The sequence below is a fragment of the Erinaceus europaeus genome, chromosome 4 (genome assembly GCF_950295315.1).
Source record: "Erinaceus europaeus chromosome 4, mEriEur2.1, whole genome shotgun sequence".
NCBI lineage: Eukaryota > Metazoa > Chordata > Mammalia > Eulipotyphla > Erinaceidae > Erinaceus > Erinaceus europaeus.
In genome coordinates, this window is record NC_080165.1 from 100970971 (window position 1) to 100991580 (window position 20610).

The 20610-nt window shown below is 43.2% G+C and overlaps 1 long non-coding RNA gene across 1 annotated transcript in view; it reads left to right on the plus strand.

Annotated features, from left to right (window-relative positions):
• Nucleotides 1-20270, plus strand: part of LOC132538128 (uncharacterized) — a 78039-nt gene extending 57769 nt beyond the window's left edge. The window contains exon 3 of the long non-coding RNA XR_009549549.1: nt 20060-20270. This is a non-coding gene — a long non-coding RNA (uncharacterized LOC132538128). The remainder of the gene's footprint in view (nt 1-20059) is intronic.
• The last annotated feature ends 340 nt before the right edge of the window (nt 20271-20610 follow it).

A 20610-nucleotide genomic window follows, 5' to 3' on the forward strand; every position in this document is an offset into this window, starting at 1 on the left:
GTTTGCTCCTTTCACAATTTGAGGAGGGGATGAAACACTCTGTGGTGTATGTATCAGATTTGGGTTCCAAAGGTGCAGGGCTATGTGATGATACATTGGGTGGGCAAAAGATAACCTGGCACTGTTTACAGGAGTTGTTTTGCCAACATTAAGGAAAAATAGTCAGGATGCACAAGACCAGATGGCTTGATTCATATCTGCCCTTGTTCTTGACTGCCTTTGTCTTCAGAGCAAATGACAGAGCTTAAGAACCATTACCAAGAAGGAAAACTCATCAAGAGCCAAAAGATTGGATAACTTGACTTCAAGACCCAGTCCTGTTCATTCTCAAACCCAGTTCCTGTCTTCCAAGGGGTAGACAAGATGGAAGTGTCTGGCCCTCCTTCTCCCTATATAAATATTCTTTTGAAATGTTTTTTAGATTTTATTTAAAAATATTTTCTTTCTTTATTCATCTGTGGGACAGAGACAGAAAGAAAATGGATGGAAGAGGGAACTAGAGAGGGAGGAGAGAGAGAGAGAGGGCACTGTAATACTGCTGCACCACTTGTGAAGCTTCCCTTCTGCAAGTGTGGAGTAGGGGCTTGAACCTGGGTACTTGCATATTATAACATGCACACTCAACCCAGTGCACCAACACCTGGCCCCCTACATAAATATTCTTTAAATTTTTAAAAAATTATCTTTATTTATTGGATAGAGACAGTGAGAAATTGAGAGAATGGGGGGAGACAGAGAGGGAGAGAGACAGAGACACCTCTAGCACTGCTTCACCACTTGCAAAGCTTTCCTCCTGCAGGTGGGGGTGTGGGGGTTAGGGGGCTTGAACCTGGGTCCTTGCACATTGTAACATGTATGCTCAACCAGGTGCACCACCATCCAGCCCCAATAAATATTCTTTTAAAAATCTTATTTATTTGATATAACAGAAAGAAATTGAGAGGGAAAGAGAGGTAGATAGGTACAGAAAAACACCTGCAGCCCTGCTTCACCACTGAAGCCTTTTTCCTGTGGGCAGGGACCAGGGGCTTGAACCTGGATCCTTGCACATTGTAATTTGTGCTCTCAGCTGGGTGGCCCACTGTCCAGCCCCATAAATATTTTTTCCTTCCTTCCTTCCTTCCTTCCTTCCTTCCTTCCTTCCTTCCTTTCTTCTTTCTTTTTTCTTTCCTTCTTTCTTTCTTTTCTTTTTGCTATAGTACATATGTTAAAACATTTATTTATTATTGTGTAGAGACAGAGAGAGAGAGTGAAAGAAGAGGGGAGATAGAGAGGGAGAGAGACAGAAAGACGCCTGAAGCTCTACTTTACCACTCATGAAGCTTTCACCCTACATGTGGGGACATAAATATTCTTTAAAAAAAAAGAAATGGAAAGGTAGCTTAGGGATTGATTTGACCATCACTCTGGCTTCAGTTATCAATTTGAACATTGGTAAAGTTTCTTCCCTTTTTTTTTTTTGCAAAAGTTTGTGTGACAGTGCATGACTTTGTTCTTATTCTTCTCCTCTTCTTTCTCCTTCTCTTCTTCTTCGCCTCCTTTCCTTTCTTCTTCTTCCTCTTCCTCTCTTTCTTCTCCTCCTTATCAAAAATTTCTTTATTGGAGGATTAATGTCTTACAGTTGACAGTAAATATAATAGTTTGTCCATGCATAACACTTCCCACTTTTCCACGTAACTATTCAAGCCATACTAGGTCCTCTGCCATCGTGTTCCAGCTTTCCTCCTCCTCCTTTTTATTATTTTGTTGCTACCAGAGTTATTACTGGGGCTTGGTACCTGCATGATGACTTCACTGCTCTAGGCAGACACTTTTTAAAAAAAATTCTTTGATTAAATTAAATTAAATTAAATTTGTCATTTATTGGGTAGAGACAGAGAAATTGAAAGGGAAGAGGGAGATAGGGATAGAAATATTTGCAACACTGTTTCATAGCTCATGAAGCTTTCCCCCTGCAGGTAGGAATTGGGGCCTTGACCTGAAAACACCTAGAATTGCCAAAAACATCCTAAGGAAAAGAAACAGAAATGGAGGCATCACACTCCCAGACCTTAAACTATATTATAAAGCCATCATCATCAAAACAGCATGGTACTGGAACAAAAATAGGCACACAGACCAGTGGAACAGAATTGAAAGCCCAGAAGTAAATCCCAACACCTATGGACATCTAATCTTTGATAAGGGGGCCCAAAGGATTAAATGGAAGAAGGAGGCTCTCTTCAATAAATGGTGCTGGGAAAACTGGGTTGAAACATGCAGAAGAATGAAATTGAACCACTTTATCTCACCAGAAACAAAAATCAACTCCAAATGGATCAAAGACCTAGATGTCAGACCAGAAACAATCAAATACTTAGAGGAAAACATTGGTAAAACACTTTCCCATCTACACCTCAAGGACATCTTTGATGAATCAAACCCAATTGCAAGGAAGACCAAAGCAGAAACAAACCAATGGGACTACATCAAATTGAAAAGCTTCTGCACATCCAAAGAAACTATTAAACAAACAGAGAGACCCCTCACAGAATGGGAGAAGATCTTCACATGCCAGACATCAGACAAGAAACTAATCACCAAAATATATAAAGGAATTGGGGCCTTGAACCCAGATCCTTCCATGTATATTGTGATAGGGATACCACTGCCTGTCCCATTAATTTACTTTGGATAGAGACAGAAAGAAATGGAGAGAGGAAGGGGAGATAGAAAGGAAGAGGAAAAGAGAGACACCTGCAGCATTGCTTTATCACTCATGAAGCTTCCCCTTCATGAGTGGGGGTTGGGGGCTCAAACCCAGATCCTTGTATGTAGTAACATGAGAGCCCTCTGCTCATCTGGGTGTGCCATCACCTGCCCCCAGATGTTTGACTTTCTATGGCACCAAGTAGAGGGCCTTGGCTTGGGCTCCAGCATGGCAGCCACAAAGGGCTTATAGTCTTTATAAGGCTGACAGCTTGAGGCTAGAGGGCTAGAGGCCTCATTGATGAGGAGACACATCCTAGTTGAAGCTTCTGAATGGCTGGACATTTTATCTAGAGGATCAGCCTAGCTGCTCCCTCCCTGCCCTGGTGGCTGTCATCCGTTGATGTACATGCATTCTTTTAAAGATAGGAATTTGCTCCTAAAAGACTAAGGTGTCAATGATTCCAGTATATTCAGTATCTCCATTTGTCTGTGTTGAAAGGCTTTGTCTATGATCAAAGTTTCTTGCCACTTAGTTGTCTGCCGGTCTCTTAGGGAGACCTTTACAAATTAGAGCCCCATATGGACTGGTTCTGGATTTGAGTGCCAGGTCTGAAGTTAGGGTTTTAAGAAACCCCAAACCTTGGGTTAGAGAACTAAGAAAATCCTGGGAGTTGGGTCAGAACCCTAAGAATAAGATAACACAGAATAGGGGCCAGTGAAATAGCTCACTTGGATAGCGTGTTGCTTTGCCATGTGCATAACCCAGGTTTGAGCCTGGCCCCTGTTCAAGGAAGCCTCAGTACTATGGCTTCTTTCACTTTCTCTCTTCAGCACTCTGTATCTAAACAAAACAAGAGAAAGCAAAACAAAAATATTTAAACGATGACCAACAACCGCAGAGATATTTTGAACTGGAGTTCTGGGCTGATCTCTCCTTAAAGGAATCCTAGGAATTCCAGTCTGTTTTGAAAAGTTCTGAATTTTCACTTTGTCTGTTGTTTGACTCACCTTGGCAGTTAAGAACTAGTTATAAGCTGGCTCTTGACTACTAGTTTTGGAGTTGCATGGACACTGATAAATTTATTTGTTTTATACTGTTGGTATGTCTATCTTGGCCATTTTGACTGAGTTTGACCATGGGGGAGCAGGGCTACATTTTCATTGACTAAAGCTCTGTTCTGGCTATAAGTGAATCTATTTTTAAAATGATTTATGGTATGTTTGTGTGGCTAAGTGCAACTTAATTGGCATATGCTCAAATCTGGGGCAAAAGAGTGAACTAAGCCAGTGGGCTTAGGTCTCATGAATAGTTGCTGCTTGGTGGCTGACCCTTGGGGAATTCAAATTGGCTGTAAGTGACACAGGTGAGAAGTGACTGAAATCACCTCTGAAAGGAAAGGGGAAAAGAACTCTTTCTGGCCCAATCTCTCAGTGTCTCTGTGAGCAGAGACTTGGTAAGAGATGCCTGACAGTGAAATGGTCCCACAGGGAAAACATTCATATACCTTTGGCCTTATCCTGTGGTGAGAGATACAGGGATTGGTCCTCCCCTCTGAGCCCTTTCAACTGCCTTAAACAGCTTTCAGGAAGCAGAGACACACAATGGTAGCACAAAGAAAGGAATCAAAACTAAGACATTAAGAAAACCGCCACACTGGAGGTCAAAACAAAGCTATTAAAAATGGAAGCAAAATTTCTTTAAAAACAAACAAGCCAACTAACCCTGAAATAGCAACTGGTCTTCCACCAACCAGAGTTTATATCCAATTCTTGCAAATGGTTGCCTAAAAGAGAGTTTTAAATTACCACAAAGCAGTTGATCATAGCCAGATGTTAGAAAAATTTAGGATTTTGCATAAGTATACTACTTATTATGAAACTTAATTCCAAAAACTCTTAAAAATTTCTTTGGATTTTCTCCAGCTTGACCCACACATAAAGGCTGCTTTTCTAGTATTTCTTTCTCACACAACTTATAAACATTACTTTGACATTCAATTTGTCCTATGGCTTTAATTTTCTTTTTTCTTTATTAAATTTTGTCCTGTAACTTTACATTTTTAGAGGGTTTTTAAAGTTTTTTTTATTATTGTCTTTATTAGATAGAGACAAACAGAAACCAAGAGAGTAGGGGGAGACAAAGAGGGAGAGAGAAAGAGAGACACCTGCAGCCCTGCTTTACCACTCATGACACTTTCCCCCTGCAGGTGGGGACTGGGGACTCAGACCAGGGTCCTTGAGCATTGTAACATGTGCACTCAAACAGATGCTCCAAGGTTAATTACCATTCCATGGTTCCACTGGGGCTTGAACCCAGGACCTTCTGCATATAAAGTAGACATGATACCTGCTACACTATTGAGCTGCTGACTTACTTTATTTCATTCCACTCATCATCAATTTACCTTGAGTATAATTCTTTATACTTTTCTTTCTAAAAACATATATCTAATTTCTTTAAACTTAGATTTTTTTTTTACTATCTAAACAAATTACTTCTTTTTTATGTTTTTTAATATTTATTTATTTTCCCTTTTGTTGGCCTTGTTTAACATTGTTGTGGTTATTGATGTCATTGTTGGATAGGACAGAGAGAAATGGAGAGAGGAGAAGAAGACAGAGAGGGGGGAGAGAAAGACAGACACCTGCAGACCTGCTTCACTGCTTGTGAAGCGACTCCCCTGCAGGTGGGGAGCTGGGGGCTCGAACCGGGATCCTTACGCCGGTCCTTGCGCTTTGTGCCAGCTGCGCTTAACCCCCTGCACCAAACACCCAACTCCCTCAAATGTACTTCTTATTTCTTATTCTTAGGATGCATGTTCCTTAAAGTGTATTTTCTAATTTCAAAGTCATAAACTATTGCAAAAGCTGTGTTTATCATATATATTATCATTTTCTAAGTCACACAAACACATTTTACTCGCACACCTCAGTTTGAATTCTTAGTTTCAAATGCAAACCCAAGTTCAGTAATTAATATTTTAGCAGAATGATTCAGATAATTAATAAATTTCCCTTATCAAGTCTAGTGAAAACAAAGCCAGTTATTTGCCTATTATAATAGTTAATATGACTTAATCTTGGACTAATAAATACTGGCAAGATGAAACACTACTTCCAACATTACATCTTTTCTTTTCATATTTAGAAGAAGTATATTTTCTTTTTTTAAATTTTTTATTTATAAAAAGGAAACACTGACAAAACCATAGGATAAGAGGGGTACAATTTTGCACAATTCCCACCACCAGACCTCCATATCCCATCCCCTCCCCTGATAGCTTTCCTATTCTTTAACCCTCTGGGAGTATGGACCCAAGATCATTGTGGGGTGCAGAAGGTTGAAAGTCTGGCTTCTGTAATTGCTTCTCTGCTGAACATGGGCGTTGACAGGTTGATCCATACTCCCAGCCTGCCTCTCTCTTTACCTAGTGGGGAAGGGCTCTGGGGATGTGGAGCTCCAAGGCACATTGGTGGGGTCATCTGTCCAGGGAAGTCTGGTTGCATCCTGATAGCATCTGGAACCTGGTAACTGAAAAGAGAGTTAATATACAAAGCCAAACAAATTGTTGAACAATCATGGACCTAAAGGTTGGAATAGTGCAGATGAAGAGTTGGGGGGTCCTCCATTTTGTAGATAGCTAGTAGGCATATTGTAGTTATATTCCAAAGGGCCTGTGGCTATACTAGTTTTTTTTTTTTTTCTGAGCCTGAAATCTGATATGACAGTGGATCCAAGTTATTGTCTGGGGAGTTGATGTCATGGCTGGGAAAAGGACCAGAAAGCTGGATCAGGGAAGAGAGTAGCTCCCTAATATGGGAAAGGGGTATAAATATTGTTGACTGTAAGCCCCATCAATATGATGTGATCTGGGGCCCATATTCAGCTTAGGAGCCTATGTGACCTCTGCATCCCTCTAGATCTGAGCTCACATTCTGTAGTCATGAGTAGGAACATTCCATTCTGCCCCAATATCAGGACCCATCTTCCTCAGGTGTAGCATAGAGTATGTTGTCTATCTTCCCTTTGGAGGATGGAATATTCTCTACCACTGTTGATCCAAGTTGAGGGAAAGTTCCTATGGTGGCCTACAAAAGGGTCTATTTTGTTGTTCCTGATAGAAATGACCAGTAACAAGGGAGAGAGGGATTTATTCAAGTTCTAGACCCATCAAGTCTGTTTGGGAATCTCAGGAATCCCTGATTAGGGCCCCAGCTGGTGGAATGGCCTGTTAATGACTAAAGAGTCATCGTTAAAGCATGTCAGTCTTTTGCCCTTATTCAGCTTTTGCAGTCCTTGCTTTGATAAGGTTGGCTTTGGAGTGAGTGAGAGAACTGTAATAGGAAGTAGGTGAGGAGGATATCTAAGTCTAAGTAGACACTGTTTCATCATGAACTTGATACTGACTCACTACAGACTATTGTGTATTTTTGCTTTCAGGTATATATTTTGCCCTATCTTACGGGACCTGGTCTATATCTAGATTTTGGGACTTTGTTAGGAAGTGAACCTCCTGGAATGGAATTGGAGACTACCATGGAAGGAAAGGTCTCACCCGAGTGATGAGGGTGAAGGGTTGGCATTCCATGCCTCATGTCTCTGTACACAGTCTGAAGTGAGCAGGCTGAGATGGTACTCGTTGCATTGATTAGGTTGGAATCAGTGGATGCAGTATCCAACATTACATCTTTATGAGTGTGTGTTTCGAATTAGGACCTCGGTTCAAGGCCTCAGTTCCCACCTGCAGGAGAGTAGTTTCACAAGTGGTAAAGCATTGTTGCAGGTGTCTCTCTGTCTCCCCTTCCCTCTCAATTTCTCTCTGCCTCTATCCTTCATAAACAAAGAAACAAACTACAAAACCAAATTGAAACCTTAAATTTTAAATTAACTGTTCATTTTTCTAACTTATCCCAGGCTACATATCTTAAAAACTATTTTAGAGACTTGCTATAGCTTACAATGGAGAGAATGGTGATAAAGAGCTCTGTCAGTGGGAATGGTGCAGAGTTGTACTCCTGTTATCATGTAGCTTTGTAAATCAATATTAAATCACTAATAAAATAAAAAACTTTATTTTATTTTATTTTATTTTTTACCTCCAGGGCTATCGTTGGGGCTCAGTGCTGGTACTATGAATCCTGTGCTTCTGGAAGCCATTTTCCCCATTTTGTTGCTCTTGTTGTTGTTGTTGTTGTTGTTATTGCTACTATTGCTGGGTAGGACAGAGAGAAATCGAGAGAGGGGAGAGAAAGATATACACCTGCAGACCCTACCTGTGAAGTGACCCCCCAGCAGGTGGGGAGCCAGGGGCTTGAACTGGGATCCTTATGCAGGTCCTTGTGCTATGCACCATGTGTGCTTAACCTGCTGTGCTACTGCCCACCCCCCCAATAAAAAACATTTTAAGGCAGCTATTTAAATAATGCCATGTAGAGGCAAAATAACACAAGAGGAGACATACCAATAAGCACAGAGACACACACACAGATCTCTGGGACCAGGTGGTGGCTGGTTAAGCACATATATCACAGTGCATAAGAACCCTGTTTCAAGCCCCTGGTCCCCACCTGTAGAGAAAGCTTCAGAAGTGGTGACGCAGGGCTGCAGGTGTCTCTCTCAGTCTCTTTCCCTCTCTACCACCCCTTCCCTATAAATTTCTCTTTCTCTCTCTAATAAATAAATAATATATATAAACAGAGATCTCTCAGTTTCTATTTAAGATATTAGTCACATTAATATCCAAATGACTCTTTCTTCCTGATCCAAGATGCTTTGTCACTGGTTGATTCTTGCTTACTGTGTTCCTAGGTAGGTCTGTAAAATTAAATGCACACCTAGGGACAGAGTGAAGCCACTGCTAAGGGAAACAAGGAATGTATTTCCCAGAGGCCTCTGCTCTTAGAAACACAGAAAAAGAAAAGCTCAGTAAGAAATAATACAGGACAGATAACTGGGTAAAGGAGGAACCTGGGCATGGGCTCCTGTAGAGCTTCTTAAAAATGCCAGACTCACCATGAGACAGAGTTGGGGCTCCATGAATATTCTTTTTTGACCATCCTTCAGTGTGTCCAATTGCCAACAGTAACTGATGATCATGGTCATATTTATGGGGTTAGAATATGAAGAACCCCCAATTACTTGGAGTGTCTGAAGTTCCCCTAGTAACAGTTTGACCTTCCATTTGCCTTTCTCAATTTTTTTCATTAAGGTACAAAGCTCCAAGCAAGACAGGTACAATTAGGAGGCAGATAAAGAATCAGGCTTAAAATTCACAAGCTTTCCGTCTTCTTGAACCCTTTTTTGGAAGGTGTGTGTGTGTGTGTGTGTGTGTGTGTGTGTGTGCAGCTGGTGAGAGCTCATCTGGGATGGGGTACACCTATTTTGCTCTGCAGGCCTGGGTCCTCGGCACACTATGTGAAATTACTACAAACTAAGGAATACCTGTGAGGTGTGTCTCTTTTTTTCTCTGTATTTTTAAATTTTTCCCTCATCTTTGTTTATTTATTGGATAAAGACAGCCTGAAATCGAGAGGGAAAGGGGCTAAAAAGAGCAAGAGAGACAGAGAGACACCTGCAGACCTGCTTCACCACCTGTGAAGCTTTCCCCCTGCAGATAGGGAATGGGAGCCTGCACCTGGGTCCCTGTACACTGTAACTCAACCATGTGCATCACCACCCAGTCCCCTTCTCTGATTTCTGTTTGAAAAAGTTGGCCTGGAGTAGTGAAGCCCCAGCAACAACCAGACATTTTTTTTTTTGAAAGAGAAAGAGAACAAAGAAATGCTTAGCTATAGCATATAGTGGTATCAGGAATTGAACCTGCAGTCTCTGGCCCCTGGGGCATACAAGTTCTGTGCTTGAATACGCTAGGCTATCTCCCCAGTCTCTACAAGTATTTTTTTAAAATTTTTTAAAGAAGATTTTATTTATTTATTCATGAGAAAGATAGGAAGAGAGAGAGAATCAGACATCACTCTGGTACATGTGCTGCCAGGGATTGAACTCAGGACCTGATGCTTGAGAGTCCAATTCTTTATCCACTGTACCACCTCCCGGACCACTCTACAAGTATTTTTATTGTGTTTGTGCATAAACTCTGTGGAGTTGTTGTTTGTTGGTGGAATACCAGCTGCCTTTTCAGGTTTTTCTGATTTGGACATTTTGTTTCCATTATTGTTATTGACACAGCTACATCTATGGGGGGAGGGTGGAGATACCGAGAGGATACAAAGAGATATCAGAGCATTGTTCAGCTCTGATTTATGGGGTGCTGGGGATTGAACCTGAACTTTGGAGCCTCAGGATGAACGTCTTTTTGCAGAACCTCTGTGCCATCTCCCCCACCCAACAGTAATTCTAAATCACTCAGTGAGCTAGTTTTCCTTTGGTTTCTTACTTGGTTATTTGCCTGCTCAATTGCAGTTGGACATACAAATACACAGTGGATAATTAAACAAATAAATTGGTTTGCATATGACCAGAACAGAGCCTTAGTCAATGGCAGTGGAACAATGGAACCTCCTAAATGGCCAAATTCCATCAAAGAATCAAGACAGATATACCACACAGTATAAAATCAATAAACAAATTCAACACTGTACGATCCTAGAAACACCGATAGAGAACCAGCTTATAAACCAGGCTTCAGCTGTCAATAGACAAAGCAAAACTTCAAAAAACAAACAAACAAACAAAAAACCTCTTCAAAACAGGTCAGGATCTCTCTAAGGAAAATCAGGAAATCAAATTCAAAATATCAGGACCAGAGACACGGCTTTGGAGAGTAGCAGACAAAATGTTACCAAATATCCTGGGGGCAGAGAATTAAAGGGTAAGAATTTGACAAAAACTGTTACATTTAAGGTGTGAAAGAACTCTTTAGAGGTGGATAGGCCAAAGCCCATCTGCTTCACAGCACTTACTAGTGGCTAGAGATGAACCTGATTGTTGAGTCTTTGTCGTTATGGAATTACTTTGCCTCTGCTATGATACTCAACAATAAACACTTACCTGCTGATGAAACCAGCTAGCTATGTGTGAGTGTATTTTCACCTTGAGCTCCATTTATGTTGTGAAACAAGAGAAAGCAGCGCAAGGAAAGAGCATGTGGTATTTGGACAATCCTGGACAAACAGGTTATGTAACTTGAGGAAACTGAACTGAATTTCCCTTTTCCAGGCAGGACTGGTTCTAAGAGTCTGGGTGAAAAGTTATGAGAACAAAGGCAACTCTGAGGAAGGGAGTGAATCTCTTTGGTTGTTGTCATTGCTAACCAGCATTGACAATCTTAGCACAGGCAGAATTAAAAAAAAAATGCTGAGGTGAAGGCTGTGTTTGATATGTTTGGGCATTGAAATAATGATTATTAGACATGCAACAGAACCTTTGGATGATATGAAAATTAAGCAAGTTTAGGATGTTAAGCAAGCATAGAAAATTAAGCAAGTAAAAGCTGGGGAGAAATAGAAAATTGTAAAGGGATGGAAGCAATTACAGAACTTCTTGGTGAGCAATAATTATATTAGCTATATGACTTATTCATATTGTGGCAATGAAGAAGAAAAAGCAGGTCGTCATACTCTGTAAGAAAATTATGTGACTGAGGGCCGAGTGGTGGTTCACTCACATAAGCGCACATATTTCCATTCACATGGATCCAGGTTCAAACCCCTGCTCCACACCTGCAGGGAGGCACTTCATAAGTGGTGAAACAGGGCTGCAGGAGTTTATCTTTCTCTCCTCTCTCTCAATTTCTTTCTGTCCTATCAAATATAATAGGAAAAAGGAAAAATGGCCACTGGGAGTGGTGGATTCATACTGTTCATACTGCTGGCATGGAGCCCAAGTGATAATCCAGATGGCAATTTACAAAAGAAAGAGAGAAATTAAGGAAACTATGTGACCAAATGTCATAGTTGCAAATTAAAAGAATTTTTTTAGAAAAAGAGAACTTCATATTAAGAAGAAAGGACTGGAAGAGTTGGGAATACAATAATAATTTTAAAAAAGCAGAATATATAGGGGGTTTATCACCTTCTAAGAGTCTACTTTTTAAAATTTTTTAAAAAAGTATTTATCTTCCCTTTTGTTGCCCTTATTGTTTTATTGTTGTAGTTATTATTGTTGCTCTTGATGTCATCATTGTTGGATAGGACAGAGAGAAATGGAGTGAGGAGGGGAAGACAGAGAGGCAGAGAGAAAGACAGACACCTACAAACCTGCTTCACCACCTGTGAAGCGACTCCCTTGCAGGTGGGGAGCCGGGGGCTCGAACTAGGATCCTCACGCCGTCCTTGCGCTTGGCGTCACCTGCACTTAACCCACTGCGTTACCACCAAACTCCCTCCTAAGACTCTTCTAACTTGAGTAGTTTCCTGTGCAAGAATGAAACATGGAAGAAGGAAAGAATGAATGAATGATGCACCAAAGGTCAGTGGTCACCCAGCAGGGAGGGAACAGCACTCTAATTCATATTAAAAAAATTACTTCCTTTATTTTAATGAGAGAGAGGGATACAGCAATAAAGATCAGAACACTGCTCAGCCCTTGTTTATGGTGGTTTGGGATTGCTTAGGAGCTGCGAGCCTCCAGCATGAAAATCTTTTTGCAGAGACACTATGCTGTCTCCCCAGCCCACCTGGCCAAACTTTAGATGTTAGGTGGTCTCAAGACTCTACCAGGATGTCTCTTCCCACAACTGGAGCTTCTAACCTCAGCAGGTAGACCAGTAGGACTATAATCCCTTCATGATTGCCCTTGAAGTTGACTTAGGCCGGGCCAGGTAGTAGTGCCTGATTAAGCACTCATATTACAGTGTGCAAGGACCCAGGTTCAAGCCCCTGGTCCCCAGTTGCAAGGAGAAAGCTTCACAAGTGATGAAGCAGGGCTGCAGGTGTCTCTCTGTCTCTCTCCTTCTCTATCTCCTCCTCCCCTCTCAACTTCTCTCTGTCTCTATCCAATAATAATAAATAAAAATATTACAAAAAAGAAAGAAAACAATTGACATTGATAGAGGACTCACCTCCCTGTGCCACAGAGAGGCAAGCACCAACTTTTGCATAAAGGGGAAGGATAGTTTATTGTCATTCAGATACACAAAAGAGGCAGGAAGGATGCTCAAAGCAATCTCCCTGTCCCCTTGTCTCAAGGAGATTTTATTCTGGGAAACCAGGCAGTGGATTGGAGCCAACAGGATGTGTGGTCCTAAGGCCATTGGTCTTCCTGACTCCTGTATTGTGCTGTGCTTTCCTTGAATTTCCTCCTAAAACAGTCTCTAATGGGTGTTAACTAGTCATATTTTGAAGGGGCAAGGCAAGAGGGAATGGTATGTGTGTGTGTGTGTGTGTGTGTGTGTGTGTGTGTGGAGGGTGAGTCTCTGATCACTGACATTTCTGTTTTCCAAATTTTGATTGTGCATATTAAATGTCCCTTGCATAAATAGTTCCTGTAAGAGAGTTCTAAGAGTTACTAGCTTTGTCTAACCCCATTTACCAACCTGCTTTGTCCCTCTAGGTCATGCGGCCCTGGTCCCTTTGTTTCACTGTGTCTCTTCAGGTGGAACAGAGACACTCTCCAGTCCTCAGTCTGGGTCTGCAGGGTCACTAAGTCTTGCTTCATTTGACCCATTATAGTAATTCTATTCCTTTTGCCCTAATTTATTGTTATTTAAAAATATTTGTATTTATTATTTTGGATAGAGACAGAAATCAAGAGGGAAGGGGAGATAGAGATGATAGAGATAGAGACTTGCATTGTTGCTTTACTGCTTGTGAAACTTTCTTCCTGCAGGTAAGGATCAGGAGTTTGAATCTGGGTCCTTGTGCATGGTAATGTGTGCGCTCAACCAGGTGTGCCACTGCCTAGTCCTTGTATTGCTTTAAGAAGGAAATTTGATCAGTTTTGGCCAAGAAGATGTGAGGGGATATCTTCTGAGGGAATTCTGGGAGTGATTTTTATGTCCTTCCTCCCTTCCTTTCTTCCTTTTCTTATTTGATAAGATAAACATGAATTGAGAGGGCAGAAGGAAATAGAGAGGGAGAGAGGGAGCTGGATGGTGGTACACCTGGTAGAGCATACATATTACAGTGTGCAAGGACCTGGGTTCAAGCCCCCGTTCTTCACTTACAAGGAGAATTCTTCATGAGCAGTGAAGCAGTGTTGCAGGTATCTTTTTCCTCCTCTTTCCTTAAAGTTTCTGACTCTATCTAAAATATTGCCGGGATAGCCTGAGGGTACTTCTTCCCGAGCTAGTGCTCTCTGGGTTGGAGAGAACTCAACTGGAGCCGATCTAGGCTGCTGCGTGGGAGAGGGATCAGGAACTCGTGCCACACCAACTTTGCAGGAGATACACTCTGGAACTCTCGGAGCTGGAAAGCAATTTCCAAGTGTCTTTAATCAGAAGAGCAGCTGTTTTTATACTCTCCAAGTAGGGTGGAAACAGGATGTGATATAGAGAGGGTGGAGAGAAAAGTGACTGGTGAAAATCAGAGTGTGACAAGGAGGGGGCGGAACAGGCGAGAATCCTATCACTGAACCACCAATGCCCTGGAGGGAGTGCTTTATGTAAATGTAAAAGTGATTTATGTAAATAGACCAAAGCTTTGAATGGGTTCAGTAAATCCCTATATAGGCATATGGTTAAGCAGAAGCCAGGGGGAGGTGGCATACTACCCAACCAAATATGAATAAATAAATATATTTAGAAAAAAGAAAAGGGGAGGGAGAGGAGGAAGGAGAGAGAGAGCCACCTGTAGCACTGCTTCACCATTTGCCATCCTGCTTCCTGCGTGTGGGGACTGGAAGCTTGAACCCAGGTCCTTGTACATAGTAGCATGTGCGCTCTACCAGGTGAGCCACTGCTCAGCCCCTCACTTTCATTCTTTACACACAGACTTGTGATAGGAGATGAAACCTTGAAGTCTTTATAGCCACCTTGTACCCAGGAACAGACCAACCCAAAGGCAAAAAACGATGGTTTGAGGACATGAGGCTGGTTTTGGTGAGGTGGAGCCTGTCATTCTCAACCACTAGGAGTGGAGTATCGTGGAAGGGTTCAATAATAGCAATTTGTTCAGGCATTGGGCTATGGTACACCTGGTTGAGCACATCTGTTACCATGTGCAAGGACTAGGGTTCAAGCCCCTTCTCCCCACCTACAGGGAGGAAGCTTCATGAGCTGTAAAATAGTGCCACATGTTCTCCTCCTTTCTCTCTCTCTCTCTCCCTCTCTCTCCCTATTTTCCCACCCCCTCTCTTTTCTCTTGAAAAAAATGGCAGCCAGAAATGGTAGAGCTGTGCAGGTACCAAGTCCCAGAGTCCTGGTGACACAACAAAATAAAACAACCTCATTTGAGCCAGAACTTCCTATTAGCACTCAGAAGGACCAACAATCAAGGCCTATGGGTTATAATCTTAAAGTGACTCTCCTGTCTCATGCTGTCCCTCACTTGGGTTCAGTGGATGGGGGGTGAAGTGGGGGGAGGAGGAGATATTTGCCCAGGACAGACATGTGGCAGGCCCTGGACTCACTGATCCTTTGTAAATGGAGTCAGTGACTTCAAGTAGCAAAACACAGTTTTCCCTGTGAGCTGGATTGCAGGCGCTGGGAGACTAGCAATTGTGGTCCCCTGGCACTTGGGGGTGGGGTGTGGTCAGGGCTTCTCTCTCCTGTGAGTTTGTCTCTGCTGTGAAACTGTGTTTCCTGTCCTCCCAGCTGGAGATGATTTTAGGAAGTCCAGACCAGTGGTCAGAAACACAGAATGAGGGGTGGGCAGCACCTGCCCCCCAGCATCCCAGAAGCCTTTGGAGCACTGTGTCCTTCCTGACTCCCAGCTCTGCAGGGTGTCACCTCTGAGTACTTAAGGATGGTCTCATAGTTCCACCTCTTCTCTATCTCCTGTGGTCTCCATGTAGAGAGTTATTTCCTGGTTTTAGATAGAGACAGGGATAGAGACAGAGACAGTGACAGAGATAGAGACAGAGACACAGAGTGAAAAAGACCACAGCATCAAAGCTTCTCTCAGTGTAGTGGGGCCAGACTAGAATTGGGGTCTTGCACATGGCAAAGCAGTGCACTATCATAGTGGGATACTTTTCTGGATATATTTATTTATTTATAACTGTGTGGAAAGAGAGACCAGAACACCTCTCCGTCACTATGTGGTAGTTAGGATTGAACCCAGAGCCTCAAGGGTACAAGGCATTTCTTTAAAACAGAATCATTTTCTGGTTCCCTCCTGTGATTATTCCTCCCTCTCTCCCTTCCTTCCTTCCTTCCTTCCTTCCTTCTTCCTTCCTTCCTCCTTCCTTCCTTCCTCTCTCACTCCCTCCCTTCCTTCCTTCCTTTAGAATTTTAAAAATATTTATTTATTTTTTAAATTTATTTTAGATTGAGACAGAGAGAAATTGAAGGGGACAGAGGATACAGAGGGAGGGAGGTGGGAGGGAGGGAGAGAGAGAGCAAGAGAGAGAGAGAGAGAGAGCCCTGCAGCACTGCTCCACCACACTGTTCATGAAACTTCACCCCCCTGCAAATGGGGACTGGGGGCTTGAACCTGAGTCCTTGCACACTGTAATGCATGTGCTCAACTGGGTAAACCACCACCCAGCCCTGACATGATTATTTCTAGATTCTTTCATTTCTCTCTTTGATTTTTTTTTTATAGCCTTCCAAAACTTGCTCAGCTAATTTCCTCTATTAGATCCTCTCTGATGAAGCACCTATTTCAGATGCTGTCTTCCTCAGTAGACCTTGATGATAAGTTTGGCTATTTAACAATTTCTGGCTCATTTCAACTGAAAGGAGGTGTGAGTTACACTATGCACAGTAGGCGGTTCTTTAGGGAGAAAAAGATGAAACGCCTGCTTGCATCAACCGGGGCACGCTAAAATGCTCCTCTTCCTTGGGGAGAGGTTTGTGTTTCACTGAAGCACCACAACCTTCACTCCTGCCTGGCCTTCCCACCCAGAGCAAGTCTTTTGTGTCTTTCTTTCATGGACCAAACTATGAACACACCCTCCCCCAGAGCATCTGGGGGTGGTGGCGGTGCCAGGTAGTGGGGGAACAGACTCCAGGCTGGTCAGAAAGAAATGAAGGGGAAATCTTACCAGAAGGACAGAAGCATCCCTGGAGCTTCTGCCCTGTCTGTAGCACCCCAGAGGAGGCAGATGGCCTGGGGGAAATCCAATTTAAGAGGAGAGAAATCCAATCAGCTCTCCAGGAGTCTGCTGTCCAGGGGTGGGGTGGGGGAAAGAGGATTACATTAGCTGCTCAGCCTCTCTAAGCCAGGGTTAGACAGAGTGGTGAGGTGGGTGATTGATAGGTGAAAATTTAGTTGGTGGAATAAGGTGCTTAGGCACGAATGACAGCCCTGGCAAGGGCCCCAGGGACCTGCAGTTGGCCCTGCCCTCGGTTTTCCTCTCTGCTACCTCCCTCTTACAAAGACTGCAACCCTGCTTTGTTTGGGAGTATAGCCATAATTATTTAAGGGGACCCTCTCCCATCTGCAACCCTCTTTTTAATGAAAATTCCAAGGCAGGGCTCCTGGGGATAAAAGATTGTAGGATAGGAGCCAGGCGGTGGGGCAGCGGGTTAAGCGCACATGGCGGAAAGTGCACGGACCGGCATCAGGATCCCGGTTCAAGCCCCAGGCTCCCCACCTGTAGAGCGGTCACTTCACAGGTGAAGCAGGTCTGTAGGTGTCTTTCTCTCCCCCTCTCTGTCTTACCCTCCTCTCTCAATTTCTCTCTGTCCTATCCAACAACAACGACAGCAATAACAACAATAATAACAACAACAACGACGATAAACAACAAGAGCAACAAAGGAGAAAAAAAAATTTTTAAGTTTCTTTTAAAAGAAATAAATAAAGATAAAAAAAATTTAAAAAAGGGGAGTCGGGCGGTAGCGTAGCTGGTTAAGCGTATGTTGCGCAAAGTGCAAGGACCAGCGTACGCATCCCGGTTGGAGACCCCGGCTCCCCAACCTGCCGGTGTGTGTGGGGGGGTCGCTTCACAGGCGGTGTAGCAGGTCTGTAAGTGTCTATCTTTCTCTCCCCCTCTCTGTCTTCTCTTCCTCTCAATTTCTCTCTGTCTTATCCAACAACAGTAATAACAACAACAAATTAATAACCACTACAATGATAAAACAACAAGGGCCACAGAAGGGGAAAAAATAGCCTCCAGGAGCAGTGGATTTGAGGTGCAGGCACTGAGCCCCAGAAATAACCATGGAGCAAAAAAAAAATTAAAGAAGAAAGGTAGATTGGTTACCAGTAGCAGTGGATTCATTTCACAGGTACTAGGCCCCAGCAAGAACCCTGGTGGCAATACGTAAGTAAGTAAGTAAGTAAGTAAGTAAGTAAGTAAGTAAGTAAGTAAGTAAGTAAATAAAGATTGTGGGACAGGGCTCATCTAGGATGACTGTTCCTGTGGCCCTTGAGCCAGCCAGCTCTGATGCTATTCCAGGAGTCCTGCCACCTTGCATGTCCCACCATGGGGGAAATCCTGAACATGGACTTTGCTCCCTTGACCACAAGCCCTGGGAAGAGGAGTGTTTCAGTGGGGGTGGGGGTGCCTGGCTCCCTGATTAGATCCTTTCTGCTCAGGGGGTTGCTGGTGGGCTGGGGATGCTGGGGACAGAGGTTGCCTGAGGAGCTGGGGAGACTAAGGGTCTGAAGCCTCTGCAGACCTGTTGTTTAGCCTCTTATGGGAAGTTTGGAAGCACAGAAGTCATGGTATTGGTTGCTGAGTTGCTGGACACCTTTCCTTGACAAAGCCTGTTATTTAAGGATTAAGATGCTCTCTTGTTTGACTCTTGAAGAACCTGGCAATGGCACTGAGTATGGAAACTGCAATACTTGCAGAGGTAAAGCATTATTTTGAGTTATTTGGGGGTTGCTCATATATTCCACAATGAACACATGCATACACACACACACACACACTCCTTGAATTATGCTGAAGTTATGACAACTGATCTCCCATTCAATGGAAAATGTTATAACTTCATTTAAAAAAAATTTTTATTACTGGGGCTCAGTCAGTACAGCATATGCCTGTTCATGCCCAAAGCACGATAGGACTCATATTGGAGTCCTGACGCCACACCTGGGAGCACCATGCTGCCAAGGAAAGCTCCAGAGATGGAGGAATGTTGCTGTCGTGTCTCTCCTCGCCTGCTCCCAAAATAGAAATAATGAAGAAATTGGTCTAGGAATAGTGCAATCGCACATGAAGACCTGGTACTGCTCAAAGACTGCACAGACCTGTTGAAAACACTGTGGCAACCAGCGGAATAAAACTGAAGATCCAAGTCTTTCAGCTTATTGTGATCAGAAAAGGCTGTGACCACAAAATCATAACTGCTGTACATCATGCAGGAGTTAATTATATGCAATTATTAATTAACCCTATAGTTTTACCTTAAAAATTAATTTACTTACTGGATAGAGACAGAAAAATCAAGAGGGAAGGGGGAGATAGAGAGGAAGAGAGACAGAGATACCTGCAGCTCTGCTTCACCACTTGTGAAGTTTCTCCCCTGCAGGTGGAAACTGGGGACTTGAACCCAGGTCCTTGGGCACTCTAATATATGTTACTACCTGGCCTCAGCTCTTCAGACATTTGAAAACAAGGCTGACTGTGCTGTTGGCCCCTTATCCTCCTCAGGTTGGGAGTCCTTGGTCCTTCAGGCTGGGGTGATAGCTTGGTGTGTTAGTGTGCAAGTCTGGCACATTGGCACTCCAGAGGTCCCAGGTGAGATTCCTGGCACTGCCACATCCCCTCCTTTCTCTTTCTCTCTCTCTTGCAAAAACAAAGTAAATATTTTTGTGGAAAATAAATAAATAAAAGTCCCTGATCCTTTCCACTATTCTTTTTTATTTTTTTATATATTTTTTATTGTTTATTTTTCCTTTTGTTGCCCTTGTTGTTTTATTGTTGTTGTTGGATAGGACAGCAAGAAATGGAGACAGGATGGGAAGACAAAGAGGGGGAGAGAAAGATAGACACCTGCAGACCTGCTTCACTGCTTGTGAAGTGACTCCCTTGCAGGTGGGGAGCCGGGGGCTCGAACCAGGATCCTTACGCTGGTCCATGTGCTTTGTGCCACTTGCGCTTAACCCAATGAGCCACCGCCCGATTCTCTCCACTCTTCTTTGGTGTAGCTGCTGCCTCGCTTTTTCAGGAGTGGCCTGGATTGGAGCCCTGCGGTTTCTCTGCTGCACCTACAGCTCTTACTCTCCCTCCATCTGGACACCCCCTCTCTGGACTGAGGCCAGGCGTGTCCTCCCTGCATCCTACCCTCCCCCCCCCATCTAGGGCTGCTGCTACATTTGTGAGAAGCTATGTTTCCATGTCTTTTCCCAGATGAAAATTGGTTCTCTATCTCACATGGACGTCATGGAAATGCTGTTGTGGTTCCTCCTGTGATACTGATCTTGGGGCGCCCTGCTGATGCTTGCTGTAAGATGGCGCAGAAAGACAACTGGAGCTGGGCTGTTTCCAGCATGTCAGCTGTCTCATCTTGGGGAAAATAATTCACCCCTCTGAATCCCAAGTCCTCCCACTTTAAAATAAAGCAAAACACCCATCATTTATTTCCTGCCTTCATTACAGTTTGGAAAAAAAGAAACCTCTTTGTTCTCGGTCTCCTTTTTAGCTGTAAGAACCCAGGTGACAGACTTCTAGCCAACAATACACACACATATGTTTTCGGTTAAAAGGGATTGTTGTTAAAGAGTCTCTGCCCTTTTCCTCTATTTTCTCCCATGTATAGGTGCTGCAGCAGCTACTCTGTGATCATGGAGCACAAGTAAAGAGAATCATGACAGGGTCTATGACAGGGTCTAGCTGCTAAATCAATACCTGTGGGTCCCCACCCAGAGTGGGGAAGCTTTGTGAGTAGTGAAGCAGTGTTA